This window comes from Schistocerca piceifrons, chromosome 3 (assembly GCF_021461385.2).
Source record: "Schistocerca piceifrons isolate TAMUIC-IGC-003096 chromosome 3, iqSchPice1.1, whole genome shotgun sequence".
Taxonomy (NCBI): Eukaryota; Metazoa; Arthropoda; class Insecta; order Orthoptera; family Acrididae; genus Schistocerca; species Schistocerca piceifrons.
The window spans coordinates 287,124,775-287,132,564 of record NC_060140.1 but is presented as its reverse complement, the minus strand read 5'-3'; the positions used below and the strand labels follow the sequence as shown (position 1 = coordinate 287,132,564).

At 38.9% G+C, this 7,790-nt stretch overlaps 1 protein-coding gene across 1 annotated transcript in view; it reads left to right on the top strand.

Annotated features, from left to right (window-relative positions):
- Positions 1-4,853: 4,853 nt before the first annotated feature.
- The window catches only part of LOC124787711 (dnaJ homolog subfamily B member 6-like), a 314,264-nt gene continuing 311,327 nt past the window's right edge, over positions 4,854-7,790 (top strand). Inside the window, exon 1 of the mRNA XM_047254548.1 lies at positions 4,854-5,020. The gene's annotated coding sequence lies outside the window, so the exon portion shown is untranslated. The remainder of the gene's footprint in view (positions 5,021-7,790) is intronic.

Below are 7,790 nucleotides of genomic sequence, written 5' to 3'. Positions count from 1 at the left end.
TCACAGCAGAACATTCCTGGAATATTTTTTGCTAATGCCACATCCCATGCAGAGCTCAGTTGGAAATTGCTGACCTTAGTGACAAGATTGTCATGTATTTTTATTTCCATTGCCTCTTCGATGGCCAAATCCCAGAACAGGGTCCCATGGTACAGCAACTTGGTCTGCTCAAAAACAAATACATGCCCTTCATTGATGTTGTGCTCTGCCACTGCAAACTTGTTTGTTTGGCTAAGGTGAACACTCCTCACATTCTAAACAGTGCTGGGAGATGCACTACTGCATTTGGTTGATGTACTGACTGCCACATTTGCAACTGCTGCTGTAGATGCCAGGTGTTCATAACCCTAGTTGGTCTTTGACTGACCCAAGCATGTTCTTGATTTTAACTACTAAATGGAAAGTGGTTTTTATGTCATGCTTCTCTCTTACTCTCACAATCTCAGCTGTGGATGGCCCTGCATAAGGAAGGAACACTAGGCACTTGATTTCTTCTCAACTGTTTTCTTTCTCCTCCTTGCTCAGCAAGAGAGCATGCCTTATTTATGTCTCCAAGTAGCCATTCTTGTGAAGGGTTTTGCACAAATCTATAACTCGTAGGCAGAGTTTGTTGCACATAGCATGCATCTTGTACCACAGCGATGAGCCCATAATTGCGGTGCACTAGATGATGGCAGCTATTGGTGTTTAGGTACAAGTCTATGTGTTTCTTCTTCCTGTAGACGGAATGTTCCAGTGTAGCATCAGGCTTCTTCATCAGAATGTCAAGGAATGGTAGGCATCCATTTTCTTCCACTTCCTTGGTGGAGCTGGCATTGTCATGTATGCTGTTAAGTAGTACAGGAATTCCTGTATATTTTCTTCACAATGCAGCCAAATTATGAACATTCCACCCATGTATCTGTAGAATGTTTTTGGTTTTGGACATGTGGTTTTGAGAGTTCTGCAGGCCAGATTAGATGTAGTGTGTCACAGGTATACTAAAATGAACACATATACAATACATACAAAGAAAACTATACAATATTCACCCAGAATTCGGCAACTTTAATAGCACTGAGTGCTGCAGACGTCAAGTCATTCATGCTACAGCTGGTTGGGCAAGAGTTGCATTTGAAGAGACGCCGGGTTGTCTGCAATTCACTGCATTCACACAGTGTTGTGTTGACAGTTGGAAGTTCCATTTCAGGAGATTGTCCCCCGATCTTGCGACATTGGTCTGTAGTTTGTTCAAGGGCTTCCAGATGACCCACTTCTCCATGTGTCCAGGTGGCAGAGGTTCTTGTGGTGTCATCCAGTTTGACAGGTGTTAGCATCTTTCCACTTGGTGAGTCAGGTAGCTGCAAGTGATCCTTCTAAGGGTTGTGAAGTTGTTAGGAAACTCTTCCTGGGCTTCAGTCTTGGCTTGGCAGGTTGATGTCCAAAGAGTGGATGTGAGGTCACTGTATTTGATTTATGCCTCTCGATGTTAGCGGCGACCTCTCTTCTGATGTCACATGGAGCAATCCCAGAAAGACATTGAACTTTGTCCATGGGGGTTGGCCTTACGAAGCCTGTAACAATCCCACAGCTGTCATTTAAGGCTACATCAACCTGCTTTGCATGTACTGAATTGTACCACACTGGGCTAGCATACTCTCCTGCAGAATAGCATAAGGCAAGAGGTGTTGTTCTTAATGTTTGTGGATGTTTACCCCAGCACGATCCCGCCAGTTTCTGAAGAAGGCAGTTTCTGGAGGATACTTTCTGCTTCAGCTTCAGGCAATGTTCCTTGTAGGTCAGTGTACGGTCGAGAGCATTATCAAAACAGTTTTAATCTGTCAGTAGTGAAATGACTGTCAAGTAATAACATTCAATCCTCTGGTGGTACTTATATGAAGAGAAACATGACATCAAAGCTGATTAGCTTCATGCTGAGTGTCCAGATGTATCTCTTGAGCACTTTCACAAACTTTGTCGAGTTCTTGTTGGACAGTAATACATGAGAGGTTTCAGTGGCTGTCCCAGGTGTTTCACTGTCTCATACATTGACGAATTCATAGGGTTCAGTGTCGGATGTGGTGGAGTTACACCTTTCTGAATTTTTGGAAAAATGTAAAGCTGTGGTAGTATTGGTGCTCTGAGTTACAGCATTTGACGAATGAGATGGTCTCTCTTATCATAGCTGGTGTAGAATCGTTTTTCACTTGCTTGTATGTTGGATTCTGTGATGGCATCTCAATCTTATGCTAATAGCCATCTGACTGTTAACAGCACTGTTTTGGTCAGCTGCCAGGACAATTGTGTCACTATTCTCAAGGAGGTCTTGGGAGTTTTTAGAGTGATCAGAGCTGACAGATGTCCTTTCTTACGTGAAGTCTGTACCCTTTAAAGAAGTTCATTCAGTTTCTACAGACAGAACAGATTACAGAGTTGCAAGCTTTTTATCAGAGCAAAAGGGACTAAAGAGAAAAGTTAACAAAACAGAAACAGATCTCAAGTCATATACAGAATGGCTCTTAGAACACCTTGTTCGAAGTAAAGAGACAGCCACACTCCTTGTACGGGGGAATATATTTTCTGCTTTCATTCTCAAACATTACATGTGGATAACAAAAGTCGCCATGTAAGAATACGAGCAATGACCAGAACAGCAATAGAAACTTCAGAAATGTCTTACTAGCGAAAAGGTTCACTGTGCAAGAGAGATCAGCATTCATCAGAGCACTGGAAAGCATTAAGACAAAAACAAAGCGTACCATACACTGACATGCTGGATATTAAGAGTCATCGTCCTATTTGGATAAGATCAACCATTCACTTATCAGTTACCATAATGGCAGGAGGTGTGTAATGAACAAACTGTTGTGGAAAAATATAATGAATTCTTACAACCTTTTATCACTTTCATAAGGAAACTAATTAAAAAAATAGGTTTAATTATAAGAAGCAATATGCATAAAGTTGTAATGAGTTCTCAAGGCCTCCATAAAAGAAAGCGTTAGTTGGTTAAGAACAATTTAATGACCAAACTTGTCTATTCCTAACATATTGTACAAATGCTGAAAAAGTGAACACAAATGTACTACACATGGCCATATGTGTGTCCGGCATATAAAATAGAGGGCAAAAGCCAATTCAAAATTATGGGCTCCATCTCATTAATAGGTGGGTCTACTGTTCTGATATGTGGCATACAGTTACTCTTGCATCACAATCATGACACACCAGCGAATGCTTTCTTCTCAATGGTACAAGACCGAATCCATTTAGTGAAGTTACTGCATTTAAAAGGATTTAAAATCATGCAACAGATAGCAGCAAGAACACACTCACTAACACATTCACAAATTTGTTGCCTTAAACTCCCACGACTTAGAACCCAGCACAAAATCGCCTTTCCATCATCGTTCTAAATGAAGGAATGTTTCCTGGATGGACTGATCAAATTTCTCTACTGGGTATTTGCATTGTTTGTTTTGAAATTTAATCAGCAGAGCAGATGAGAAAAATTGGAGCACATACGCATCTCATCTGCTCCAATACCCTCAAGCTCCCCTTGCCTCAAGTGTCAAATGGTAAATTTGTTTAATAATTATATTCTGAGGATATGATCAAGGTAAAATACAGAGCAGTGTGATAAAAACAGAGCTTGTTAAAAAAAGCCTGGTAAACAGATCAATACATATATAGAAATGCAGGCTATGAAATTGGACTAAATTAATGCAGTATTAATACTGGACTGGAATCTGATGCTCTTAATAAATGCTGTGACAGAGGTAATTTGAATAAATAATATCTTAGTGAAATGGGTCAGATAGATTATCTACATCATGCCATAAAATCCACTGAAGACAATCAGAGCACAAAGAAATTTAGAAAACTTATGAAGCATCAGAAAAATCTCACAAGTAGCTAAAGGCAATTTTCGTGCAAATTAGAGACTGTAAGAACAACATTGTGGTATCTTACAAAAGCAATTGAAAATGCAGTGTTAAAAACTCCATAAATAGAAAACACAGGGCATTATAACCAGAGACGATGCTAATAATTCAATTTTTTCAACACACGTTCCTTTAAAAAATAAATAAAAAATGGACATTAATGATACACTCATAAACTAAACGTGACTCACGTCACTTAATGGGTTTAGTACATCATGAGTGTAAATTAATTTTTTCTTTACCAGTGTGTCATCTCTTCTTTAATAACGGCATTAAAGAAGCATAAAGCAATACTGTTTTAGTATTTTCACAGAAGATCAAGCAGTAGTCACACAAGCTGCTGACCTCTGTACAAATCCATAACCATCTAAACTTAACTTACATTAACAACAGTTTCAGAATGATACGGGAGAAATGTAAGAACCACCAATTTCTCACACTTCATCTTCCTGGATGTTGTATTATTTTCCAATTTTTTTGACGTGGCGCTTCTATATAATATCTCAGTCGCTAACATTTCTCGTCACTCATAAATAGCATGTTAACTGCAAAAGAAAATACCTAATATCACAGTAACTGCATGCTGGCAGTTCTGAAAAAGAAACTTTTCTTTTGTGAAAAAATGAATGAAACTACTTCTCTTTGGCATTCAGTTAATACAACTCGTAACTGTGTACTTATTCTTTGACCTTAATGAGTCGTAATTAGTGTAGAGTAAACAGTGAGCAAAAATGAAATGTGTTTCCTCGAAATATTATTTTTAGCTTCACACAGTAAACTGGTTTAGCTTACAAAGTTATTTTGAATTAACAAGGCTTTCAAAAAAAGCGCCACAAAATGTCAATACGGCGCGGTGGCAGCTGCGACAACAAATTCATGAAACAAATGCTGTGCGATTTCCGTACAGATGGCACCAGGCGCAGAGTTCATGATTTCGTTATCGTTGCACATGCTGCCACCTATGTACTCAAAATTTTGGTGTGCTACTCGGTTGGTAGTTCGTGTGCAATGTGTATGAAAATTTTGTTTGAATAAAGGGATTTTGTAGTGTTAAGCCGCTGAATCGAGATTTCACAGCGTCATCTGGAGTGATCAAGGTAATACTTCTGCTCTATGTTCGTATGCAGTTCCGTAAATATGTATAACTATCCCTTATTTATGGGTAAATGTCCCTTCTGGAGGATATTAATAATTTTTGTGGATTTTCGGTTAGCTACTTTGTGTAATCGTAGAACTTGACGAAATAAAAGCTAATGCCTTGCTTGTTGTCCTAAGATGTTGTTTACAATGATCAGTTGTTTCATTGCTAGCATCATCAGCTACGTTTGCAAACATAATTAGTGTGGAATTAAATTAAAATGTATTATGTGATCGTTATAAGCGGCAGATAGTGGATTCGACAACACATGATGAGGCGTTAGTGTGTCCTGCCCATGTTAATGCGTGGCCAGTGTCAGCTGATAATTTAATCATATTTGGTTCAGTGAGACATCGCGTAGGACACAGTTGTTTGGTTCTCACTTGTGTAAAACTTGTTAAGTTTTCGTTACTGTTATAATAGGTATGTAATTTATCTGTCGCTATTGAAATCTCGTCACTTCATGTGAAGATACACCATGACAATGCGCGCATGGTAGAGGCATTGATTTGCTTACACAGTGTAGCGATAATCGTCCATTTGTTCGTTGAACGCTGTGTACAATTTTCTGATTCTTTTTTAATGAAAAGAGATTGCATATACATGTTCTTTGAACCTGGAGTAAGGTATAGTGCTATAATTGCAGAAATAGGAAACTATCCAGATTTTCAGAATTTGTGGTGCCTTGCTACCCTTCCAGAAAGTCGTACAAACATCTAATAAGTCGATCCGATTAATTTGGGTGGCTGTTGCAAAATTTTGAATTCTTGTTTCTTTGTAGGTAATCATGCAGTTTATAAAGTGTTTTGAATTATTGGTTTGCGCTTTAGCAAAACTGAAGTAAATTTTCTGTAATACAAGAAATCGGTAAGGTCTCGGAAAAACGGGGGAATTCGAAGGGACCCTTACACTTGGGATGTGAGTAATGTATAGAATAAACGGCCTTCTTTTCGTTTTGCAAATTGCTCAATACCATTACAATCGATAAGAATGTTTCATTTGCATACATGTATCTTTGTATTTGTTGGTAAGACTCGATTTTCGGCATCTAGTATTTTGCATTCATGCTTGTGGAAATCGGAGGAAAGAGATATTTCTAACTGATGCCTTGCGCCAAGCAGTAATATTAAATAATATTGGATCTTTTTGCAATCCCTACGGATCTGAATAAACATCACTTTCGTCAGGATTTCTTGTTGCTCCTGATAATCCGGTAAGATGGAATGTTGACAAACAGCATGCCGACTATTAAAGATTCATTGTTGTAGTGGTCGACAGTTATTGTCTACCCCACAGCTATAACTGATGGAGCGCCAGCGATGAAAGCATTGTCGTGCTGATGTATGGACAGCTGCTAAGGCACGCGCAGGTACTTCACTTTCTGGATTCTTGCAGAGTCAGTATTAGGGGCTCCTAGGCGGCATAGTCAACGGATAATTTCTTGTAGCGTACGCAGTAGTTCAGAGTAGTCAGCCATTTAAATAATAATGATGTACATCAGCCACTGATTCGTGCTCTCAATCCTTATTGAATTTAAAACAGAACACATTCTGCCATGCGCTTACCCAGTGAGGCGGGAAAAATAAAAATATTTGTAAACCGAAACCGCATCATGTCCTATGAGACGTGCGGCACCAGTCCAATATTAGTTACAAGAAAGCAAAATAGAATGTACATTCGCTATAAGTACACACAGAAGTTGTGAAATCACACACTACCGGTCATCCACCACGAAACTAACCTAACGTGTGGAAAACTGCAATCTAATGGAAGCGTAGTAATTTATCTTCATGATGCCATTAGCAGCCAACAAAAGCAGGCTCTTATTATTTGTATTGGTCATCTGTTTTTTCCAGTATTCGTAGTAGACATAAATATTCATCCTGGCTCTTTTCAGTTCTACAGCACTATGTATTTTTTAAAAATTACTGGTACGTTCGGTATGTCTTTCCTCCGCCCACACGTACTTCCACCACTAGCCACTCCACTATGCCCTCTAACCCCCCCCCCCCCCCCCCCCTCTTGCTCTTGAGCCTTGTTTATTGTTATTGAAAACTAAACCTTCATTGGTAATTGAAGACGCTTAACCTTAGAGGCAGGAAATGTTAAGTTGCTGCCGTACTCCACAAGGTATTCAAAGGAAGTCATTTATAAGGTAGGCATCAATTGCAATTAGATTTCCAATCGTATGTTATGTACCAAATTAAGTACAACATGCCCTGTTCTATACCTTACTGCAATCGTAAATTTTACGAGGGTTTAGTAACCTAAGGTTAAAATGAACGGGTAAATCAGTTGTGATTATTGGTATACGCGGTATGAGACACACATCTGGAGATGCTGAATCTGTGAGGATAGCTTCAGTGGCAGTATTTCAGATAATTTTAATCTGCGAATGGGTAGAATGCAAAGTTTCGGACCATTCTGATTCCGTAGTAGTTCTCTAATCATAAGCCATAACACACCTATTTTCTGTAAAACCGACAGCAATCAAGAAAACAAAACGTTTTGTATAAGTAGAAAAAAATAAGAGATCATTTGCCTAATGGTTTACATGCCTTGCTATCGAGCTGAAATTGACTGCAAGGAAAGAAACGAAACCGCACATTTTTATAGCACAGCATTTTCTTTCTCGTTGTCCATTTGAGCAGTGAACTTCCACATTCCTATTTTTTAAAAAAATCTATAGTTTGCCCATCTGAATGTTTGCGCACCACGTAAAAACTTGT